Raw genomic sequence first — 25,858 nt, 5'->3', positions numbered from 1 at the left:
CTTTTAACTCAGTTTTATTATTTTTTTCAACTGCAAATAGTATTACAATGCAATTTTATGCATGTCCGATTAGAAGACTCAAGGTGGAAACAAGAGCAGCATTCTGGTCCTTCCTTCCTTTCTTCCCAGTGAAGTAAAATGGCTGTGCACACACGAACACATGAAGACAGCTAGAAACAGCTTATGAAGCAATGGGGCAAATCTTAAAAAAAAAAATTCACAGCTTCTTTATTTATTCAGAAGTTGCTTTGGACACATTCCCCTGTATTACAAAACACTTTTTTCAAAGGGTGTGCACTGTCTTATTCTATAGAAAATGCATCAGTAGGCTCTTCAACAAACTCCAAAATTAGTTAATACACTCTTCCTGTTATGGAGACTTCACACATCCGTTCTTTTAGCATGAGCCAGATGCTGATGACGATTACTAGTACTATTTAATAGCACTAGTGCTATTTTGATATAAATTTTAATTCACCACATCAGCAGCTCAGGATGGTCTGCTTGGCTTTCTCTAGTTTACCATGATAAAACAAAACCCTACGAGGTGGGTTAGGCTGAGAGACAGTAATTAGTTTAAAGTTATCTCAAAAGGTGCAAGCCTCAGTTCTTAAAATTCACCCAGTTTAATCCAACACACTAACTATTACTTTCCACACTGAGTCCTGATGACTCAAAGTAGTTATCAAAGCCTTCTGACCTTATTTTGGTCATATAAATCTAGAGGAGGTGGTTTACTGAGTCAATTCACTAACAATAGACACAGAGTTTAAAATATGTATCTATGCTGAAATACTTTACCCTCTGTTGCAACCACTTCCCTTGTGGGATGAAACGGTAAAGTTACATCAGAACATGTGCCCATTATATGAACATTATATACACATCCAATTCTTTTTCTCTGCAGTATCTACTCCTCAAAGTATCTACTCCAACAGTAGAAACCAATTACCTTGTTCTGGAGTAGTCTTATTGTATAGCGAGCTTCAAACAGAATTGGAAAACCTGCAGCATCATCTCACCATAGTTTGTTATGAATGCTACTGTATAGCAGTGTATCAACTACAACAACTGCATGGTTGTAACGTTTCAGTTATTCTACAAATCTCATTTCTCTTTGTAGTGTCTTTCTAGGAGGATTGCAAAATGCTTTTCCGTCAAATAGATTTCAGTTACGATTTGTTCATTTGCTTGATACTCTCTATTTTATATAGTTATAACTATTTTATTTGTATGCTGCCTTACACTTGTCAAAGGCAGCTAATCCAAAGGTAGATAACTCATCTCTAAACTGGCAGTTGGTAATCGGGAGATATTTCAGCTACTTGGAGAAAAATGGCTGAAAGAATGAACTCTGTCATTTTTAAAATCAGCTTCTAGTGACTAGGACAGTGCCAATCTTAAATTTAATAGAAGTGTTGCTCGGTTCTGATATTTAAAGCATTAAAGAGTTAGATATGAGGGCAAGCTGTAGTTTTGGATGTTTTTAAATGTCTTATTTAAAAATTCCAAAAGGACATTTCAAAGGAAGACTGTCCCCTTCATAGGTGAGCAACTGTTCATGCATCCATTACCCTTTTTATAGGTAAAATACAGCTGTAACTGTTTTAAAAGTTGCAAAACCTAAATTAACCAGCTCCTTGAAGCAGTGAGCTTCTAGAGGTGCTGTGTCACATGAAAGCCATCTGAACTTCTTATTCATTTTCCAAGGATACTCAACCTTACTAGCTATGAATGTAGGGAATAATTTACAACAGAAATCTTAAAAGAATCATACCATCAGAAGTAATATAGTGAATCACCTAGTCAAGAAGTGCACAGTTTTTGAAATAAAGGGGCCTGCCTCTTAATCTGCTGATTTGCTGGACCAAGTTTTTATATCTTGTTTTTTTTTGGATGGGGGGGAGAGAATTAGTATGGGAATGGAACTTGGAAGCCTTTAATGTCAGGCTCTCCTGATAAAGACATATCATTAATCACCAACTGCAAACTTTACTCAATTTTTCTAAAATACTAGTTTCAAAATCAGCAGAAGATACTCAAACACTTGACAGATTGTCTTGATAAGAGTCCTTCACCATCCCACCTCCACAGAAAGAAAGATTCTTCCACCATTTTTAAAAAGCTAACATTTTTAAAAAGAATACAAAGTTACAGAAATCTAAGCAAATGGATTATTTTGTTTAGAAGATTCTTTAGAATTCAGTTCATCACCCAAGCCTTTAAGGCTTTCTTAGTTATTCATTGCTCCTGTGTAGGAGAGGCTGTTCTATAAACAGATAACAGAGGAATGTCCAGATGGTTAAAATGTGAACTTCCCTCCATAAGAAACATATACTACTACTCTTCTTTTTTTAAACTGTTGTGGGATCATCATGATTAAGTCTATAGAATGAAAGGCTGGAAGTCTCAAACCCCAGAGACCTTTTGAGACTATACACCTAGCTCCATTTCCTCTTGCTGTGTAGCTTGGAAATTACTGCTGCCATCTTATTTTTCAAGTGGATACCTCTTTCTGGTGTAATTCCATTAAACCTGCTTTATGAAAAAGGCAGGATTTTCACAGTCTAAACATTGGCAAAAAGGGAAAAAAATGAAAAATGAAATCAGTTCTAAAGCACGGCCTCTGCTCCTGCAATCTTGAAGTGCGTGACTAGGCAAATCAGCCCATCCTCCTTTGTGGGGAGGTAGGCCAATTTCACAAGAGATAAGTAGAATTAAACGTCTTTTTTTTTTAAAAAAATAATATATATGTACTTTTAACTTTAGATATTATCATACCAAAATCATCAAATGGTAGAGAAGACAAAGATATATTGCTATTCAAATCACTGACAAATATCTTAAAAGAACCTACAATAGACAAATGTACAGGAAAAGATAAGACTCTGAATAGATACCAAAATGACGCTGATCTTGTCCTATGTGGAAGCAACTTTGATGTAGAGAGATGCCAATTTGCATAAAGCACACAAAATCTGAGTGTATAAAGATACAATAATAACTACAAATATTAAACTTAAAAACATAGAAAAAAGTTAGCACTTTTCCCCCTATTCTTCTAAACAACACTTAGAACAAATGTTTCCTTCGTTCAGTGTGTTTACCTAGAATATTTTTTTTCTTGCTACAAATTCCAATTTTAATTAAAACCTGTGGTGGGGGTATTAGTTTTCTCTTCCTTCCTCTCCTGTCTGCAGCACAGAGTTTCTCACTTATCTGTCTTCTGCCAGAAAGTTTCCAAAACACTAAAACATCTTTTGTGTACTACTGAAAGGTTTCAGATTGTCTTCTTTATAATTTATACAGAATGTCTTCTTTATAATTTTATCTTGCTTATATTCAGTCACTGAATATGAAGATATAGAGAGATTATATAGCATATACTAACAAACTTGAGTTCTAGTAGATGAGGCTGTGCACACAACAGAAAAAAATCAAGTAATTAGGAGGTGAGGGCTTGGCAGCATAAGGAAACAACAGCCAAGAACAAGTCAATAACCATCAACACTCCAATCAACAACTAAAAAGCCACACACAATCCGAGACCATATAAATACCACACACAAAATAGCCCAGAGCACACATGCTGCTAGAGAGAAGTTCCCTGAGGATAGGCTTCTGGATGAGTCCGAAAGCTTGGAAGACTAAATCTCTGGTCCCCATGACCAACCCAGATTGGATTCTGCAACATTATCTTGGGAGAAATATATAGGCTTTCATTCATGAGGAAAAAAATACCAACCTGAACGAAACAACTCTAGTTTGCTCCACCAAAATATTTTAAATGTCCTGCCATCCATTTCACTGTCAAGAAACTCTGGGAGGCTTACAAACAGCATTAAAAAAAAACAAAAAACCAAGAACGAAGGTACAACAAAAGCTTAACTTGAATAAGATAAAGTGTGCACAGCATAATTTCTAGAATTCTTTCTAAGCCTTTTTACAACAGTAGGCATTAGGTAGTGCTATATTTTCTTCAGTGTAACAAAGTAATGTACAGGTAGTCCTCAAATTATGATTCAGCAACAGGACAAATCCCCACCCCCAAGTTATAGTTGTTGCAGCACTTCTATGGTCACGTGATCAAAATTTGGTTGTTTAGCCCCTGCTGCCCTATGTTCCATGACTCCTGACTTGCCCAATTGACCATGGCCATCTTCCTTGTGCTGCTGCTAAGGCACACCTGGCCTGGCTGCTGAGATAGCTGCTGGCTACCCCAGTCCTTCTTTCTGAGGCCGCTTGTACCATTCTCCAAATAGCAAACCCCATACTTGCGATGCTTCAGAGCCTCAGCAGCTTTCTGGACTTTCCAAAGCATTATGAGGACAAAATGCAGAGTTTGGATAAGGGTGGGCATGCCATTCTTGGGATGCTTCAGAAGGCATCAAAAACTTTCTGAAGGTTTTCCACAATGTGATATTTTGCCTAAAAACTACAGTACATTGCTTAGGGGCAATAATTCCTATCCCAACTACCATCATAACTCGAAGACTATCTGTGTGGCGTGCTATCCTATTCTGTGCTGAATCTTGTGTATCTGTGCATTCACTAGAAAACCTGGGACAGTCTGCATCTAATGCTCTATCATGTGACCAGGAGGGAGGTGAGAGAGGTGCTTAAAATGGAGTGGTCTGCCATAATCCAAGCTAATTCCCAACTGCCTCACCCATTGTGTTGCACTGGGGAATTTTCCTGGAGTATTTTTCTCTGCAGGCCACAGCCACATTTGGACCATTTTTAAAGTAGATCTTTCATTGGCCAGTATTTTACCAGCATCAATTTTTCCCCCCATTCTGTTTTTAGAGAATTATTCTTCTGAAAGACAGAGTCCTGAGCAAAAACTGTGTGCATCTTCAAAAATATCTTATCCTTGACCATTATGCAATGTAATTACCAAGCTTGTTGAATTTATACAATTACTGTACATGGGTATTCTGGTAAATTCTGGTTATTTCATTAAGTGGAACAAGTCTAACTTATTGCCTTTGGAATCCATGATATCAATAGATTAACGTAAAAGACCAAAATTTATAATTGGTATGAACTTGGGTTTACAGTATTTATTTCCTGAAATATATCTCAGTATGTTAAATTAAATGTGCAGATGCAATTTCAGTAGATATAACTCAATGGTTAAAATTGCCACTAAGTCTAATATAAATTTTAAGAGAGATCATCATGTTAAACCCCGATAGATATTTTACGGAGATAAGCTAATGGGAAAAAACCGTATGGCAGGCTAAATCCTTAGGATATCTCTGGCTAGCATAAAGCTACCTTATGATGATGGCAGCTTTAATTTACAGCCTTTCATTTTAACATCTACCCTGTTTCCCCCAAAATAAGACATCCCCTGATAATAAGCCCAATCGGGCTTTTGAGCACATTGCAATAAGGCCAAGCACTTATTTCAGTTCAAAAAAATATAAGACAGGGTCTTATTTTTGGGAAAGCACAGTATATTTTGGGAGGAATGATTTTTTTTTTTATGATTATGCTCCTCTATTGCCCTATTTGAGAACAAATGTATAGTGTAATACCCTTGAAATACTGGCAAGTTTTAGGGTTCAGGTAAGCTGGGATCTTCATTTTCCTCTTCAAAAGCTGCCAGACACATTTCATTGTTGATAGAAACTGATGATGAGGAATAACCCATGCTTGAACATAGTGGGAAAGACGTTTCTTTGGAATGCTTGGAATCAATACTTTGAAGCAGTTGGTTTCTAACAGTAATTTTAAAGACTTGGAGAGATTGCCTGTTAAATATGACTAACCAAGAATATTTGCTTAACAAATTATACAATTGAAACATGTACTAATGAAACAGTGTGACTAGATGCCTTAGCAATCTATAAAGCACCTGCAATTTCAGGTTCCTTAAGAAATGCAATGCTGTAATAGAAACCAAGAATTTGATTTTATATGGAATTAAAAAGTAAAAAGAAAGTTAGTATTACTGCAGTTGTACACCTGAATTGTGAAATAAAGAACTGGAATATCTAGTTTCGAAGAATCAATGGATACAGGTGTTAAGAAATGTAAAATTTGTATACAATTTAAACATTAATTCATCATTATTAAACATTAATACGTGAAGTAATAAAATATTACTTCATGTTAATCTGACCTCTTGAAGAAAATTTAAAAAGGGATGGATGGAGATTGAATTGTTCATGTTAGCATTATAAAAAAGATATAAAGGATTTTAACTCATATGATACAGTCTTATCTAACTACTATTTTGTTTTGGTTTCAAATTACTGCATATGTCAATATTTTGACCAGAAATATACTTAAGGATTTCATTATGTGTCAGGCCAGATTAGGAAACCAAGGTCATGCATGCTAATACTACTTTCATTATAAGGTAACAAAATCTTCCCAGCCTCCCCCCCCACTTTTTTTTATGTCTGTGAGAATACAGAGGGTCTTGACTGAGATGTTTATTTTCAGGTTATAGTTCTGGCCTGGATTTTTTTTTTTATCTGACTGCTGTCTTGGTTGTGGCTACTCCTCTTTGTTTCTTGAGGTTATTTCTTCCTTCTGCCTATTAGTGTACAGTATGATGAACTATATTCTCAAAACATGGCAAATGTAATCTCATCAAGAATTTTGACTGTATCTAGCTGGAGGTACAGATGAAAGATTTATATAATTGGAAAGAAACTTATTTCCCTGATGTTATTGCATGGATTCAGGATACACATTTATTATCTATTTTTTAAAAGTATCTTTCATAAAACTGAGAATATAACCCAATATGTTGTGATGTAGACTAGATTTATTGATAACCTTAAGAACTGAATTAACTTTATATTGTTATGAAGTCTGACATGGGTCTTTTTCCTGTTTTTTCTTTTTTTTTTTAAACAAAGTTTTTTTTATTTTATAACAAACAATACATAATCAATCATTCAATATATCTTCTGAATAGATCTTTTAAATCTTCTTTTTGCTCCTCCAATATTTATCATATCTTAATATTGTAAACAAACAAATACATAATCAATCATTCAATATATCTTCTGAATACATCTTTTAAATTTTCTTTTTACTCCTCCAATATTTATCATATCTTAATATTGTCATTCCCTTTATTATAACATTCCCCCATTTTTCTTACTTCTCTATTAATACCTTAATCTATTTCTTAATTATATTAAAAATTAGACAACCATTTTATCCCCACACAACCTTCAACCCCCCCTCCCCACCCCCACCCCCAATTTCCCAAAGCAAAAACAGGTATAGCATTAAACTAAACATAAGCTAAAATATGCTAACTTGCTACAAGATTCAAAACTCCCTCACCTTCTTTAACTCCTCTTTTAAAAATTGTTCATCAGCCTCCCCTTTTAAAATTCTAATTTAAACATTTTAAAACTTTCTTTAAAGCATATCTCTTTAAGAAAAAGAAAAAAAAGAAAATATTTTGCATCCATTCAATTTTAAATTAACCATTTTAGTACTTCGTTTAGTTCTTTTTCTTTTTTCTTTTCTTTCTCTCTCAAAAAAATACTTCAATAGAATATACTTCAAAATATAACCTTAAAGATACTATTAATCCATTGAGTTTAATTATTTCTAACTCTTAAATTCATTCTTTAAAATATCAATTTCAAAACTTTCAGAAAACTATCCATTCCCTTTAAAGTTAACCATTTTAATACCAGTCATTTTTTAAAAAAGCTATCCATTTTTAGTTAAACATTTTTACTTAAACTTAAAAAAAAATGCTAATTTCAATAGACTTTTCAAATTTATTATTAAAATCCTCCCCAAAAGAAATTAATCTTCAATTCTCCCTTTCTTTCTATATTTTTTCCAATCCTTCATCTTCAATAATACTTTCTCCTTCAGCATTGCTCCTCCCCGCTTTTATTTTCGAAAATTTTTGAATGTAGATTTGAGACTGATGCATCTTTGAAGATCGCTCTCTCCTAAAAGTTATCTCCTTCATTTTGAAACCTCCATTTTGACTCTTCCTGCTTATATAATCAGTCACTTCCTCTCTTAAAAGTTGATTCTGTCTATAAAACCAAGAATTGTCACAATAAAGTTTATCAGTCTGCAAGAAAGAGTCTATTTGCTGCTTTTCAATTAACTGCATAGAAGCCTCTGCCAAAACCTCTGTTTTCAATGTGGGAACTTCCATTGTGTTCCTGACAGTCTCTTTTCCCTGCTCCAAAGACAAGTTAGTTTGATTTTCTTCCTCTTTTCCAGCCAGCAATCATTTTTGTTCTCCAGATTATAATTTTGAATAGTCCTTTCAATTGATTCCAGTATAGCAGAAGTATAGAAATTTAAAAGTTCTTGTAAAACCTCTGGAGTCACAACTTATAAATTTGCTAGCTCATATAGTAATAATCCTCCATCCTTGATGTCAACCATATTTCAATTCCCAGTTTAAGTTTGTTCAGCTATCAGGTCAATAAATCCAATAATTTTCCACACAATTTAGAAGTATAAAGTAGTTAAGGTCAATACCATAGTCTTTTTCATTTCACTAGCACTTTAAATCTTTTTCTTGCCGCGTAATCCGGTGGCTTTTACAATGTTGCAGCTTTAACGATCACTTTCACTTGTAAGTTTCATTTTAAACGCCCTTAAGCGCCATCTTTTTTCCTTTTTCTTTTAAATGGAGTTAAAGTTTAATACTTGCATTTTCTGTTCTCCTGATTTGCTCTGCCAGCATCCAGGTTCGAATTTTCTCATAGTCCTTAAAATTGCGCTGCTGGTGTGGTCCCGACCCCTTGTTCTGCTTAGAGCAGAATCGTCCTGGATCCGGAGCACTGAAGGGCTTTCAGGGAGCTCTCACCCTGCAAACCCCAGGCTTAAAAAAAAAAGCCTGGGGGTCTAGGGGAGCTTTACCAGACCCTTCTGCTCTTCTCTCCCCCTTTTTCCCTTGGGGAGAGTTTCGAGTAGCTAGAACAGCTGATTTTCGCTGTTCTAGAGGCAAACAGAATCACGGGGCTGGAGCTCCTAAAGGAGGATCCATTCGGGGAGCGCGGAGCCACTGGAAGTCCTTCCTGTTTTTTCTTTTGGTCACATTTTGGTCACAAAATAAATGACTATAAGACTTTCCAGATAGTCCACATCAAAAAAACAGATGCTGCTGGATTTTCAGAAATGCTACTTTATTCTTATAGCATCTTTTAACAGAAACTTGAAAGTGTGTTCAAAACCTTCGCTAGTACCTTTTTGAGGTCAACGTGTTCAAGTTGAGTCCCTAGTCTTTTTTCTCATGCTTCTACTTTCCCAGGACTTAATAACTATTTTGCTTCTCCTACTTTCTTTCTAAGGTCGTGTTACATTTGCCAACACTATAATATTGCCACAGTTGCTATGATGCAGTTTTTCATTCCAGATTTGAAACTCTACACATCCCTAGTTATTCCATTAATCTTGTATTAGGTATGAGGGGGGCATATAAGTAATAGATCACAATATTCCAATCAATTAAGCCCAGTGTTACCCAATCTTCTGATGTAATGGGCATTTCCTGCTATATTTAAACAAAAAGTAGAAGAGGGCTGTATAAGCAGAGCAATTTATTACGGATTGCAGGAGGATGGGATACAAAATTATACAAGGCAGCAAGTTTTCTTCTTTTTCTTCCTGTTTGGGTTCTCTCCATCTCAAGCTATGTTTCTGTAACAAGTTTCTTGGGTGAGCTATGAACTAAACAAAGTGGTACTAGATAGTTGAAGGAAGCCAGGGAAAAATGTATGCTGTATATCCTGCCTTTCCCTCTAAATGGTAATCAAGAATCTAATTATTCCTTGCTCTTTCTCCTGACTGAGAACATCTTTGTTCAATCTGAATCAAGTATCAATTTGCCTTCCTTTATCAAGTCCATAACTGATATCAGGAATTGTTTTAAGACTTGAACACCTTCTTTGGATATCAGCCTTTGATTATTGATGATCAAAAATATTGTCTAGATCTCCTATTTCCTACTGCAAATAGGAAAACATGACAGAGTCAACTATGACAATTAACTCACTTTATACCCAAACAGAAAGTGCAACAACTATCTTTAAAGGCCTCCAGCCACCATAGAGTACATCTGAACCTTTCCACCCCTAGTTAACTTTAAGAAAATTCTTCAGTATGCCAGTTGAGGTCAGAAACATTAAGAATCACACACAGTCTTTCCCATGGGGGTAAGGAAAGTTTAAAAAAAGGTAACAGAGATGGAGCACTTAGGAAAGCTACAGATTTGCAAGATTTTCTTAACCCTTGTCACTGGTTTGAAGAGATAACTGAGGATAGAGAGACCGTTTTTTTGGGGTTACTGGAACACCTTGTGGTGTTTGCACAACAACCTCCATCTCAATGACTAATTGAAGAGCGTTTTTGTGAACACAAAAAAAATTATCCCAGCTGCCAATTTCTCATAATCAGAGCTATATGCCTTGATGGACCACCTGCCCAATATTTATTTATTTATTATTTATTTATTTATTTATTTATTTATTTATTTATTTATTTATTTATTAATTTCTATACTGCCTTTCTCCCGTAGGACTCAAGGCGGTGTACAGTCAAGAAAAACATAGACACACAAACACCACAAAATTGCTAATTAAAATTGCCACTTAGTTTGGTCAATTAAATAAAACCCAGAATTAGATAACATTTAAAAAATCATTCGTATGTTTGTATGTTTAGCCCTGCCTGTTGGAACATCAGGGTCTTGAGGGCACGGCGGAAAGCACGGAGATCAGGGATATTCCGTATCTCCGGGGGCAGTTCATTCCAAAGGGTTGGAGCCCCCACAGAGAAGGCCCTCCCCCTGGGAGTCGCCAGTCGACATAATTTGGCTGATGGTACCCTGAGTAGTCCCTCCCTGTGAGAAATATCTCCAGCCACAGGGAACTACATGCAGGGAAGTGACCTATCGTAGGGATCATTGGTTGGTCTTCAGCATTCAGTACAGACGCTCTTACATAGTATTATCGAGGGAAGGTCAAGGCTGGGGGGTTTCCTTCCCCCTCCTGTACTGGTCTGAGTCAAACTAATACAACCTTATGCAGGCAAGGAACTTGGGAATTTATTTTCAAAGACTGTTGTAAAACATACCATGAGATGATGTTGTACTGGTAGCCAATATTTAAGTATATATAGTGGAGGCACACGTTTGAGTTAGATCCAAGTTACCCCTAATTCTGTTCAAATTCTAGAGAAGTTGATGCTACCTACCAGTGATGAAAGGAGTTAAACACACCACACGGCTGTCATAGTTTGACTGCAATTTGACAGCAAATTCCGTACTTTTGACCGCCACCGTGACCGGACATGTACAAATTAATTCTTCGGCTACTAAAACGATACTTGTTCTGCTCTGAAATTAAAGCACGGGAATCTTACGAGGAGAAAAAGCACATCACGTCTGAAAACGAGCCGCCTCGAAGGCTTTCAGTTCCACTCTATCCGACCACATTTAGCGAGAAGTGGACTTCCTTTTACTGCAGCATAGCGGACGGGAAGGAAAAAAAAAAGAACCACGAGAAAGGCGATTGGCTATAATTAATACAACTTTTCTTTCGCCGCCTTTGAGAAGGGCTTGGGGAGAGAGGGAGCAAGAAACCGGGAAACGCAGCGCCAACTACAAGCCGGTTGGGGGCGCTCCCAGGAGCGGTCCCAGCTACGTATTTCACTCCCCTCCTCCTCCTTCCACACGTTTTGCAGTCATGGCGTTGTGAAAAGAAAGAAAGGAAAAAAAAAAGCGTGCAGCACAGGAGAGCACCCTTCTTAGGCTCACACGTTACTACTTGGGAGTGAAAGGGAAAAACTAAGCACATATCCGAGTCCGGCCTTTCTATGATTTGATTTGAATTTCGCTTACTAGCGAGTAAAGCTTCGGGGTAATCTATGGGACTTACTTTCAGGTGCCTGGAGATCCTCCAGCCCAGCTTGTGGTGCATTATGGGGAGAAAAGGCCCCTTTTATTTTCTTTTTTGCTGCAGTCAAATATAAATTCATCCGAGACTGCGCCCTGTGCAGCATGGACGGGGTTTACTTTCGAGTAACGTGCACAGGATAACACCGGGATCTAGTCAAATCCACCCCCCCCTCGTCCCAACCCCTCCCGGCATGTGCTTTAGAGTAGACCTTTACATGAAAGCAACCCCAACCGGTCGGATTCAAGAAAGCTTCTAAGGGCCCCTCTAAAATCTAGTTACGAGCTGCCAAAGGAGGAAGCGGTGCGACATCCACGCAGTTCTTTTTGACTCTTGCGAGCCCGGAATTAGCCCGAGATCCTTCTCGGTGTAGCACGCCGAGCCGGGGCCGCTTACAGGTCGGGAGAGCTCCAGAAAGCAGGCTTAATTTCGTGTGGTGGATCTACAGCTTTTAGGAAGGAGCGAGATATGGGGTAACGGAACCGCACCCCTAATCCTTTAGGATTACCAATGCGATTCCCTGGTAAGGGACTCTACTAGAAGCTACCTAGCACCGGGTCCTGTAATAGCTATAATAGGAAACGGCACCTTACGTAGGATACAGTACTCCACCGAGGGGTTCCAAGCTATTATTATTACTAGAGCTATTACTACAGCAGCAACCGCTGCTGATACCTTACTTCCGGGTTTGCAAACTCAGGACCAAACCCATCTCGGCGGAGGGATTCAATTTTCTCTTCTAGCCTCCTCCCCCTTTTTTTTTTTTTTTGCTTCTGCTCTCCCCCCCCTTTTTTTTTTGCACGAAAATAATTTGACAGCGTTTTGCTGACACTGGAATTTTGTACCCGGGATGGGGGGGAGGGGGCAGAGCTCCATTATACGAAGCACGCATGGAATTTCTTGAAAAGGTAAGTCTAACTCCCTTGAGTGCCCCCTCCCCCCCGCGTGATCTTGCAATTAGTTATTCCACCCTCCCCAGATGCAATCGCCAAGGGGAGGGTACATCGCGCGCTGCTCTTGGAGGGAAGAAGCGAAGGGGGGGGGGTAGGTTGAGTATATTTCCTGGCGGAGCGATATTTGTTTACAGGATGAGCTGTAATGTAAGCAAAGTAGGACCCCAGTAAATAGCACTGTAGTAAATTAAAATTGCAATTGCCTTATCGGTGCAAAACAAATTAAGGGAAAAAAAATTGCGCCCTACAGTGATCTTGGACCTGCATGCACTTGTTGCAGAGTTGCACCAGGTAGGCAAACGCTTAAGAACTTCCATTCTTTCATTAACCTACAAGCTCAACTTTTTTTTTTTTTTTAAGTTTGCAGTTTAGTTACTTTCGGTGTGTACGGTTAAGTAGGCGAGGCCCTCCCTGCCTCCTCCTCCTCCTCCTCCTCCTTGCTGCAAGATATCCCAGTAGGAAAAGAGCAGAGCACCAAGGTTGGCAGTTTAAAAAAAAAAAATGTCCTTATTGCTTAGAATTTCCTTGGGCGGTTAGTTGCTTAAAACTGAAATCGTGTGCAGGCGAATGTCTCGAAGGACGGCGATTAAAACTGAAACGACCGTGTGTCATATTTTAAATATAGTGCGTGTCTATGTATGTGCAAGCTCTTAAGTTTGTGTGCGGGCTGGCAAGGTACCCATCTGCGTGGATCTGACACTTGATAACGCGCTGCTGTACCTGCTTGCAATCGGTGGGAAATTGGAAAGCTAGAGATTTGCATCTTGGCCACTCCCTAACTCCCGCACACCCATGCTTCTTTTCCCTATGGCGTCTGCTGCTTCGTATTCGACCAAGCAAAGAGACACTTAAAGTAAGATGGATGCACTTTTTTCTTCTTCCCGGAGACATGAGTCAGATTCAGTCCCTGAAAATTGAGAAGATAATATGGTTGAGGTTTTTTGTTTTGTTTTTTAAATAAAAGAGGAATATGAAATGTCAGCCCCGAGGCTACAGTATGCCTTGTTTCGAGAGACTGGGAAGTTTGATTCAAGATCCTTCTTCTGTGCGTGGCATCAATAGAATCAAAAGACTGTGTGTAGTTCTGAGTATTGTAATGCAATGATTCCCAACATACTATCAAGAGGATATGTTTTATGCAACTTTTGGCCGATAATTGCTGAAAAGTATTGTGGTGTGAAGTCACAAAATTTTTAAAAATGGTTCCACTGGGTTTTTTTTTTTGTTTTTTGTTTTTTTTATTTTTTGGGTTTCCTTTTTTTTTTGTAATACAGATAGTTCTAAACATGTGGCAGCTGGCCTTCCTACTGTATTAGCGTTTTTTGTTTTCCTGCACAAAAGCCCACCCCCCCTTCCCCCAGTGCTTATGGAAAACATTTCCTTTTTCCTTGAGAAACATTTTATTTTCATCCATTGGTCAGTTTCATAAACTGATGATAGATAACAGAGCTGAATCTAGGCTTTGCTTTTACTATTACAGTAAAGCAGAGTCGCTATTAATTTGCCCTTACTGATTTGAATAATTCTAGCTAAATTATAGCCTAGTAGTTGATATAAAAACAATATTCTGTACTAATGACAATATGCTAAAGCAATCTATGGTGATTGGAGGAATTGGATACCTTTTTACTTAAACAACAAGCCATTGCTTTATTCCCAAGAGTTTCGGAACCCATCCCCAGTGTTGCTGGCTGGGGTGTTCTGGAACTCAAGGTTCACAGTTAAAAATGTGGAGGTTGAAAAACATTGCTCTGGGCCATACTTCTTTAGGCCAACTGTGGAGATGACAACAACTGTTGTCTTCTGGTTATGAGCTTCCTAGAGGCCCCTGTTAGCCACGCTCGGCCCTCGGGCTGGATGCATCACATGCTGGCCACGCCCACCCCGGTTTAGTGAAGGGGGGGAAGTCACAGTATGTCACATGACAACAACGTGACTTGCGAGTTTGATACCCGTGCACTATAGGTAGTCCTTGACCTACAGCCATTTGTTGAGCGACAGTTCAAAGTTACAACTGCACTGAAAAAAGTGGCTTATGACAGTTTTTTGCATTTAGAACCACTGCACCAATCATGATCAAAATACAAAGATTCTTGGCAACTGGTTCATATTTATGACGGTTTCAGTGCCCTGGGGTCATGGATTACATTTTGCAACCTTCTGACAAGCAAAGTCAATGGGGAAGCCAGATTGCATTAACAGCAGTGATGCTCACTTAACAACTGAGGTGATTCACTTAAACAACTGTGGCAGGAAAGGTCATAAAATAGGGCACAATTTGCTTAACTGTCTCGCTTAGCAAAATAAATTTCGTGCTCAATTGCAGTTGTAGGTCAAGGACTACCTGTATGTGAACAAGGAAGTTGAAGTTGATACACCTTTTTTCTTTTTTTTAAATCTAAATCAGTTTTTCTCAGCCTGGTAACCTCCAAATGTATTCACCTGCAGTTTACACTGTCCCTAGCCAGAGTTGGGGAAAGTTAATTTCAACAATCAGGACTTAAGGGAAAGTAGCCTGAAGTTGTACATAAATGCATTTTATATATTCAGCCTTAAGATTGATCTATATAGTATGGCCCCAGTTTGGATGCTCTTCTCAGCTACTTCTGTGTATGCCCATGCATTTTTGTACAGTAGTATCCATACACAATAACAGCTCGCTGTGGCTATTTTAACATATGCTAAGCCCCAATTATGCAAAATATGTTCTATAATGTGAATAGACATAATGCTAATATAAGCATCATGATAATAATGAATTGGTAGTGTAGACATTGTGCTGAACCATAATTTTATTTGATTCATGAGTTTAAAAAAACCAGCCAGAATGGATTGTCACAGAAGATTTTCCTCACATTGACAGATGCTCTCCACTGCCATATCTCACATCTGAAGACAAAGGCTACATGAATAGATTTTAAATGACCTTTTTGTGATAACTGTACCTTTTGCTTTTAAATGAATACTAATTTAAAAGTAATTAACATGCATTAAATTGCATTTTGCTTGCTTGATTACTGAAGCCTTTTGAATTTCCTGACAATACAGTCCTATGTGCCTGTTCACGTGGGAGCTCAGATCAATGGTGCTTCCTTTCCAGGTAAGCATCAGTGTGGGATTGCTGCAGTCTTATATCTGTGAATAAGCTCTACTGAATTAAAATGAAACTGATTTCGAAATAGACCTGCACAGAAGTCATCCTTAAAGATTGCAGTCCTGTTTGCATCTAACATCTATATGAGGCTAATTTGTAATTCATTAACAAATGGAGTTCAGAATTTTGGTCTGACTGTTCCTAATTGACTATAACTCACTTTTTAGCAACACAGCCAGTTAGTATTAGTAAGTTTTTAATGTGCTTTTTACAAATATACCCATGGCTTTCTCCCTCTCTTCCTCAGAAAATGACTATTTCAGCTCCTTGTTATTTTCAGGTTCATGTATTACACGAAGATGTGTAATTTCCATTTTTTATTTCCATTTTGAAGAAAGCTCTGTAAAATTTATAGAATAGATATGTTTGTGTGTCTGTATGTAAATGTATGTCAGTGTGTATGTATGTGTGTGTGTGTTTAAATAGAATGTTATCTGTGATGATTTTGGTTTATGAACTTGGGTTTATGGTAAGAAAAGCTTATAAATAATCATATTGTTACCAGGGCCTTTAAAAGGAATTTGTCATGAGCCAGAGTTTCACTTTGAAATCAGACAAGAGTGAAGTGCTTGATTTTATGAAATCCTGTGCTTTTGGCAGAATCACAAACACCCTTTTATCTTCTAGTATATCTCTGCAATTTAATGCATTTTGACAAAGCAGATTTGGGAGCTGAATTCAGTGTGTGTGAATTCTCCAGCTAATAAGATTTTTAAAAAAATCATTGGTTACCTCATGTTGTACTGACATAAGAAGCCATTATATGCTTAAGCCTGAGTTATTCATAAATCACAATTGAGTTTGCACAGCATGCTTAGTCATAAAACCATGGTTTACAAACTAACTACATGGTTAATGCCACAGCTAAATAAACTGCATTATTTTTGATGTGATGTGTGTACTAGATCTTTAATAAAGGTGTACTGTAGAAAAAACTGGAATAGGTCTGGAAGAGAGCAGTGGAAATATATTCCATAATAGATGGTTGACATAAGTAGCCCAGAATGAATATGGTAACACCTTTCAACTATGGGATAGTTTTCTTATAGGAGAACAGATTTTGTTCTTTGCCTTCTGAAAAGCAGGATTTAATATAATACTTTTAAGAGACAAGTCCTGTGGATCTCCCTTATTGAAAGATTTCAAACAGAGATTGGATTGTTATACAGTGTTTTGGAGATGCAGTAGCTTTGAATATTATGTGTCAATGAGAATGACAGACTGGATAGGCTGTAAGGCCCTCTTATTGTCAGGAAAGTTACAGCCATAAAAATTATTTGTTAGCAATCTAAAATGCATATCACATGGAAGATGATGAAGTGCTGTTTTGTTTTGTCCAAAGTGGAAGGGAATGCACATCAAGTTAAGTTGCAGGAAGTTAAGTTTCTATTGAATATTAAGAAATGGTCTAGTGGTAGGAGCAGTTTAATAGTACCACCAGTTTTCTAGAGCAGTGGTCTTCAAACCTTTTGATAGTGCGGGAGGTTCCGCCCACCCGCCCAGACGTCATTAATGATGATCTCGCATGCTTCTGTGCAGAAGCGCGCATCCTTGCTCCCGTTGTGAACTGGTAGTAAAGGTAAGTAGAACCCCCCCCCCAATGGTTAGTAAGCATATGTATGTACTCTCATATGATTATACACATTGTGAAACACTCCAAAATAGAAATATAAAAATAATGAGACAAAGGTAAAACAACAGTATTCTAATACTTTCTTTCCTGTACCCCAGTGGATTTTTTTTTTTATGCATCCCTCGGGTGCATGCTGCTCCCTTTGGGGACTACCAATCTAGGACAGAGTTGTGCTCCCTAAAATAGGTCCAAGCAGCAGCTGGACAAACCATCTGTCAGAGAGATGTCTTAAAATGGATCTCAGCAATTTGGACTCAATGACTTAGTTATTTCCAACTCTGTGATTTTGCCATTGTGCCTCATACTTCATTTATTTTACAGTACTGAATTGTATAAACTATTTCAAGCAAACCATAGCTTTTGCACTGCTTCGGTGTGAAGACTGAGACCTGTTCCAGTAATATTAAAAATGTACTTTTTAAAATTGTGAAGGTATGTTGTGATGGTAGTCTTGTTGGCTTCTTGATAAATTTCAGTCTCAATGATTCAGTTCAGTGGATTCAGTGTCATGGTAATCAGATGTCACTACCATAGGCATATTGTGTCTGAATTTACATGAGCATTATTGGAGCGTGCATAGGCAAAAGTGTCTATTTATGAAATTATAAAATTAGGTTTTATATATAAAAATGCAGCTACAGTATATATGATGCCGCTTCAGCTTTAGCCTAAAGGACTTTAATTAATAGAGTTGATACATATTTATTGTAGGAAGATATTGTTCCTGTTCATTAGCATGTTCTTTTAAATGCATGAAGATTTAAAATACCCTGTTTTCCCCAAAATAAGACATCTCCTGATATTAAGCCCAATCGGGCTTTTGAGCACATGGCAATAAGGCCAAGCGCTTATTTCAGGGTTCAAAAAAATATAAGACAGGGTCTTATTTTTGGGAAAACATAGTAGCAATGTTCAATTGATCATATTGAAGCTGAAATCAACGGGAAGGATCTCTTAAGAAGAAAAGAATGACTGAATTTTACAGACTGTAGCAGTATTTGTCAGCTCTTAACTCTTTGCCAGAATTGGAAGATACAAAATGTGAACAAAATCAGCCAGTTCATCTTTCACTGTTAGCCTGTATGCATGTCATCAGCCTGATCTGGATGTAGTATAATGTTCTGGCATTACAGCAGCACCTGTCTGATTCATAGGTACTCCTTTTTAAACTTCTTAACAGACCGTTTCAGAGTAAACCATTGCTTTTACTCAGCTTCAGTGTGAAAACTGTTCCGGTAATATTAAAACCATAATTTAGCATTGAATTTGAACCATACAATGGTATACGCATTCTAGGAATGCACAAAACTCAAACTATTTGGAAACTGAACATTCCCTCCCCCCCCCACATGCCAAATCTTCTGGATCCTGCCTTTCTATAAATCATTTTGGGAAAAATATTTCCAGTTTGCAATATTTATGTGAATAAATCACTGAACTGCTCTCAGAATGCCATGGGCCAAGAGAAGGTTGATGTGGTCTGGAATGGAAACAGAATGTTCCAGAGTTTTTCAGAACATCCATTTCTGAATTGATGAGTTATTCACGTTGCTTATATTTGCATGTTGGGATAAACTGTCCGTAAAATCATTAAGGTTACAGCCTTGTAGACATTTTTCATTAATCTTGGTGAGATTTACTTAAGTTTTTAGCACCTAAGAACTTTGTCTTTCCTATTCAGCTTAAAAATATATCTGTCCTTCCTGTTACTAAAATGGGAATTTTAGGAAGTCTATATGGTTAGATACTAAGAATACTTCCTAACTCTTGTTTTGAAGGGCTTTCTAAAAATTCATTTAAAATTCATTTTTGTTTGGCAAGTTGGTTCACAAGAGAAACCAAGTAATTTAGTGCTTGTTCACTCACTCACTCACCCCAGCCCCACACATAAAATAAATATATTAATACAATGTTACCTTCTTGTATCACAGTGACTTACAGTAGATGTGCTGACTTGGTAGAAATTTATTGCATTTTAAGTTTTGTGTAGCAGTCTGAAAATTTGTTTCTGGTACAGAGTTTTGTACCCTAGCATGGGGTGAAAATACTTGTTTTGGTTTTGAATCAGAAGCACTGCATAGTTTTATTCTGTATTATACTTCGACAGTTTGAAAGAAACATTTCCTTTCATTGAGTTGCACAGAGAGTTTACCCTAATGAAAAATGGTGCTACTGTTGTTTTTTGCCACAGCATTGAGTTCCAAAAGGTTTGAAGTTGAAATAAAAGTCAGTTGTACTTTGCAGCAGTGACACCTAAGCTGTTATTTATTGAGGCTCAAACTGCAACCAAGCTGATTAATTATTAGTTGAAATTCATAGCAAACCACTCTCAAAGTGATGGGAGCTGTAGTTAGAAGTTGTTGTGGTCCTGGCAGTGGAGTCAGACAGTGAGGAGGCTGAGGAAGAACATGTGCCAGTCTTGGAGGCTGAGGAAGGCCCAGATGAGGACTCTGCATCAGAGGCAGACAGGGGGACAGGGCCATCTGGGAGTGATGTGCGGACTCCTGAACCTCCAGAGGCTGACAGCAGAGAGGCAGAGGAACAGGAGGAGCCTGTTCCTAGTGCATGCATGAGAAGAGCTGCCAGAAGGCAAGAGCAGCTAAAGCAAAAAAGACGACTCGGGAGTAAGGCCAAGAGATGATTGGCCCCTTCCATAAGGCTTAAAAGACCAACAACGGCTCTTGGGCTCTTTGTTGGGAAACAACATTGATAGATTTGTTTCTTGTCTTGCTGCATTTATTAATTTTTTTTATAAAAAGTTTTTTTTATTTTTTAACACACAGACAAACACACAAACAATGTATTTTTTCTGAACAGAGTATTGGGCAGATCATAAATTTAAACAATTTTTCAATACAATTTATATATTCCCTTTTGTCATAATATTTTCCCTTCTTTTTCCTTCTCCCCCCCTCCTTTTTTTTTGGAATCCGTATTGCCCATTCATCGTAGCTCTAATCTTCACCAAATTTCATTTTTTTCTTGTCAGCGTCTTCTGCTTCTGAACTTTTGCCAAGAAAAGGTTGGCAGGTTGCCTAATTAGACCAAGGCTGGTGATAAGGCTGAAGAATTGTGTTCTTAAGAATTGGTTTTTGAATTAGTTTGGACTAAGCTGAGAATGAGTTCTCAGCTGTTCTAATAAAGCCTGTTTGTTTCGAACTGATTGCATCTGATAATACCTACTTGGGCCTGGGTCGCAACAGAAATATCCTGGGAGATTAAAGTTAACATTTACTTTCAGGAGAAACTCTTCCTTATCTTACCTTCCCCTTATTTCAGCCCCACACTTAATCCGCATATCCATTACTTTATTTACAAATATATGCTTGAACATGATTCTATACCTCGAACAAATCTAAGCCAGCGGATTATGTAGAATTTGTTAAATTTGTTAAACTGTCAATCTTGACTGGGAACCTTTTGATTCTGATCCAGTGCATAATCTAAGATGATTTAAACCCTGCACTGCAATTAGTGGCATAGAACCAGCCTCATTCCCTGGTAGATCAGAACCATCAAATTCAGAACATTATTTATTACATTTATATCCTGCCCCTCTTGCTATCTAAAGCAACTCTGGCACCCCTGGAAATGATAGCAATTGGCACTTCCAAGATGGCTGCTTGGAGATATTTTGCCATGCCTTGCTATCTGTGGCCAGGCAGAAAAGCATTTCTCCTTGAGAGGAATAATGCAACCATAATGAATTAAACATTAAAGAGTTTGAACCAGTCTCATGATACCCAAAGCACCTAATATTAGATGTTGAGGGTAATTGTTTTAAACTGCTTACTAATAGGGCCAGCTGTGTCATCTGTTATTATCTTAATATCTTACAAACAAAGCAGTTTTCCTCGCCCTTACAACTATTGTTTAAACATAAATATCAGTCCTGAACTCCATTTGAAGTTGAAGTCCATTTTCTTAAAGCAATTGGATTGGAGCTGGATAAAGTAGGGCAGAATAGTGATAGGATCAATATTGAAATAGAGTTGGTTCAAACAATTTAGTTATCTAAATAAGGAAACTGACAGAAGAGCAGGTATTATTGATGCAATTTAGAGCCTGCTTTTCTATCCAGAGTTGGGGAATCAATAGAAAAACATATAGAAGACTAGAAGCAAAACTTGGATACAGTGTTTTTAAGGCCAGATTTGCAACATTGCTAGAAAGGCCATGTGATAGATTAGACTGGTACATGTGAGAATGCAGCTCATGTCTGATATTGATCCATTCTGCAACTTTGTGAGTTAATTGAGAAGGTCCCCAGTACAGAGGAACATGTAGCTCGCATGTTAAATTCCGCTAATCTTGACCAAACAATTACATGAGAAACCCTGTAGATTTAAGTCAAGGGATAATTATGCATGCTTGAGATGAAAAGAGGTCACTTTTTTGTGTGTGCTTTGAAATGCCCTGCCATCCGAATTTTTCTGTCACTATGAATTCTTGGTGCCATCTTGTTTCTTTGGATCTCTTGCAATCCATTTCCATTTTTTAAACTTGGAATTGTGTTCAAATAATTTGTTGTTAACTTTCATTTTTACTATCTCAGAAAGAAAAGACAGATGCATTCTACACTCTGTTCTGTGTAGATTTTTGTCACCTCTGAAGTGTTGACTTGCCATGTTTCAGTTGAAAACTGAAGTTGCAAGAGGAATACAGAAGTGGCAGCTAGTTTGCTGTTATTTTTTGAGTGGTGGTGACTTCAAAAAGAGTTGTTTTGTTTTGCATCATAGTCTTTTTTGCATATGTAAAAAGTCTTATTAGTAAGGTTAGAAGGAGTTCCATCTAGAACAAAGTAATTGGAATTAGGATTTACTTGTAAAACTTCTAAGCTCTTACCAACCAAATCATTTCTCAGTACAACTTAAGAAACCAAGATAACACAGTTTAAAAATAATTAAAAGCACACAGGTAACTGCATTTCTCCCCTTTTAAATTTGAATGGCAGGTTGAAATTAAATGTTTCAGGATTTGAAAGTTGCTTATGTAAATTCAAATTATGACTTGTTAACTTTGCCATTGGCATATTTGTGGGCTGATGACAAATTAAATATTTTCATTTTTGTTCAGTCTGCTAATTATGCTCCTTAAACCACTTAATTATTTTTATTCCAGCTCATTAAAATATTACAAATATTGCATGTGGTCTAATATTAAATTTGTTTACTCAGAAATAACATGCTATTAAATTAAAAAACATCTACTCTTAAGTACGGGTCTTTATATCAGAACCCTAAATATTGTGACACGTGGACCTCCTTACCCCAAATTTCATACATCTTAGTGTAGCTGTGACCCCAGCTCTGATCTTCTGCCAGTGGTGTGTCATCTTTAATGGAAATGAAGTTGTCTTAGAATCCAAAGAATTAATCGGTAATAAATAAAAATTAAAAGGTTAGATTACTTTTTTTTTTTTTTTAGTTTAGCTAGTTTGAGTGACGTTTAAAAAATGGCTATGACTCTTCAGGTGTTAAAGTCTTGTATATGTGAAGAACAGATGGGATCATGAACTTTGTTGCAAGTTTTCTAGTCCTCTTAATATATCTGGCTGAGTACAATTATGATAGGATGGTGTTTTTTGTTTTTGTTTTTTTGTCAAATAGAGATACGATGTCATTTTGTTAACATAGGGAGATAGGAGTGGAAGAAGAAACAGTTACACATGAGAATGCTTTTAAAATTTTTGAAGAGGATTATACAGACTGGCATGGTCATCCTGAGATATTTGTGCCAGAATGGGGATTTCCAACTGGATGTCCTAGTTTTAGTTTGATACCTTGAGCCAGGCTTCTACTTTGTTATCAGCTTAGTTATACAGCCCTACAAAAAGAGGTTAAAACCAGGGGTGAAGTTCTCCCGGTTTGGATCGGATCACCTGATCCGGTAGCGATGGAGGCGGGTGGTTCGGAGAACCGGTAGCAAAAATCCCTGTCCCCCCGCCCCCCCAGCATGCCCAACTGAGCCGCACAATCATCAGAGGCTTTTTTTTTTTTTTACTTTTAAAAGCATTTTTTCTACAACCTCTTCCAACGAAAAAATGCTTTTAAAAGTTAAAAAAAAAGCCTCTGATGATCTTGCGGCTCAGCTGGGATCGTCAGAGGCTTTTCAAAGCATTTTTTTCTGCAACCTCTTGGTCGAAGAAGTGGTAAAAAAATGCTTTGAAAAGTCTCTGACGATCCCAGCTGAGTTGCCTGATCGGCAGAGAGGCATTTTTTGCAAAGCCTCTCTGACGATCCCAGCTGAGTTGCCTAATCGGCAGAGGCTTTACAAAGCATTAGCAAAAATGCTTTGAAAAGTTAAAAAAAAAAAAAAAAGTTGGCCATGCCCACCCTGTCACATTAACACCCCCCCTCCACCAAGCCACGCCTACAGAACTGGTAGTAACAAATTTTACATTTCACCCCTGGTTAAAACACTCATAATAGTACGGCTATTAACTGAGTTTTAATGTTCCTTAGATGCACTCAGCAAGGGCTACAATTCATAGGAAACTTGGTCATTTAATAACCACACTCCAAACTACATAAATTACTGTGTACGTGGGGATTACTGAGCCTGCATGTTTTTGTGAAAGTGCCTTTTTTGGTGACGAAACATAACAGCTGAACTAAACATTCCATATCCATACCTAGCCACATTAGAGATTTTTCCTACCCGCCCATGGACAACTTGCTTGAAAATTGACTGGCAACCTTTAATTGGAAGAGAGTCTTAATTTTTCTATACATAGTTAACTAATAGAGAATCATTACTTTATGATTTCAATATTTTGTTTTTTCTGCATTATTACTTTTATTTGCCTCCTGAATCCAATACTATATATGCCCTTCTTGACAACTTGAGATTCTGAGGGTTGTTGCTATATATTCCCTCCTCCAGGAAAGTTTCAAGTTTTCTTCAATTGTAGGTAAATGGGGGGGGGGTATTTTTTCTCCCAGACTTCTGAAATTTTGCTTCAGTAGGCAGAGTGATGTTAGCTTTTTTGTGAAGTTTGCATTCTGATTAAAGTTACAGTAACAGTTTGATTTGTGTTCTCTGTGCATGTTCCCTGTATCATATACATTTAATTCATATACTCTGATAATTAATAAAATAAAGCCCCTTGGAAATATATCAAGATTTTGCTTTGACTTAAAAAAAGATCATGAAGTTATCTAGTGATCGTTGCATTATCAGATTATTTTTCTTTTATAAATATTTTTTATTTTCTTTTTATACCAACAGAATGATTAAAACACTCTGATACTTGTTTCACACATTTTTAATATCTTTATTGCCGATTCATTGTCTTGCTTATGTTTCTTAAATTTATCATTTTGGTATTTGTGATCTTACACTTAAGTCTATGAATGTCCTTACAAACTATATTTAAATGAGAGTGCATAGATCTGCAGCATGTGGTTTCTAACTTTGAATTCTTGGAGTTATGTTTTGGACGTGGTTATTGTGCAGATTTTTTCCCCCTGCTTTGTAGGGGATACCTTCTGATTCTGTCTGTCTGTCTGTCTGTCTCTCTCTCTGTCTGTCTCATTCAAATCAAGTCATGTATAGTACTGTAGACCAGTGGTGGGTTCCTCCCGGTTCCATCGAGCCGGTAGCGGTGTCGATATGACGTCACCGAACCGGTTTTACCCTACCCCCACTCCCCCACGTTATTCTTATCTTTTATTTGGCCCCACCCCCAATCTATTGCTGCCTCCTGAGTCCCAGCTGATGGGCTATAAAGAAAAAAACCATTTAAACTCTTGCCATGGGGCTTCAAAGGGCCGCCCTACAGCTGATCAGTGGTAAAAGGCAGTTTGGTGGTAGACCGGTGCTTGCAAAAACAAATGAGAAAACCAGTGCCTGCAAAAATACATGAGTAGACCGGTGCCTGCAAAAATACATGAGTAGACCAGTGCCTGCAAAAATAAATGGGTAGACCAGTGCCTGCAAAATAAACGAGTAGACCGGTACAGCTCTGCAAGCAGTTAAAAGCCTGGTAGACCAGTACCTCTGCTAAATCCTAAAGAATTGTCACATGACCATCAAGCCATGTCCACAAAATAAGCCACGCCCACAGAACCGGTAGTAAAAATTTTTAGAACCCACCCCTGCTGTAGACCATGAATTAATTAGTGCAGGTGATATTTGCACCATCAAAACCAAAATAAAATAATTTGTATGTTTTCCTTGAGCATGTTTTTCTTCAGTTTCCATACAT

At 37.5% G+C, this 25,858-nt stretch overlaps 1 protein-coding gene and 1 long non-coding RNA gene across 13 annotated transcripts in view; one reads left to right on the top strand and one right to left on the bottom strand.

The window, feature by feature from the left end:
* On the bottom strand, window positions 1–11,478 carry LOC117671664 (uncharacterized). The gene is made up of 2 exons (XR_004592967.2): window positions 11,209–11,478; window positions 1–202 (listed from the first exon to the last, which is right to left on the bottom strand). It is a non-coding gene; the product is annotated as an uncharacterized LOC117671664 (long non-coding RNA).
* Window positions 11,479–12,252: 774 nt separating this feature from the next.
* TRERF1 (transcriptional regulating factor 1) overlaps window positions 12,253–25,858 on the top strand; it is a 93,240-nt gene continuing 79,634 nt past the window's right edge. For 8 of the 12 annotated variants that reach the window (XM_087883220.1, XM_087883218.1, XM_087883215.1 and 5 more), the window contains exon 1: window positions 12,664–12,817. The gene's annotated coding sequence lies outside the window, so the exon portion shown is untranslated. Of the gene's footprint in view, window positions 12,433–12,607; window positions 12,818–12,984; window positions 13,154–25,858 lie in introns of those variants that run through there. The other 4 variants (XM_087883223.1, XM_034427710.2, XM_034427709.3 and 1 more) reach the window with 3 other exon arrangements.

The sequence above is a fragment of the Pantherophis guttatus genome, chromosome 1 (assembly GCF_059756535.1).
Source record: "Pantherophis guttatus breed Tessera chromosome 1, ASM5975653v1, whole genome shotgun sequence".
Taxonomy (NCBI): Eukaryota; Metazoa; Chordata; class Lepidosauria; order Squamata; family Colubridae; genus Pantherophis; species Pantherophis guttatus.
This window is presented reverse-complemented; position numbering and strand designations above follow the sequence as displayed.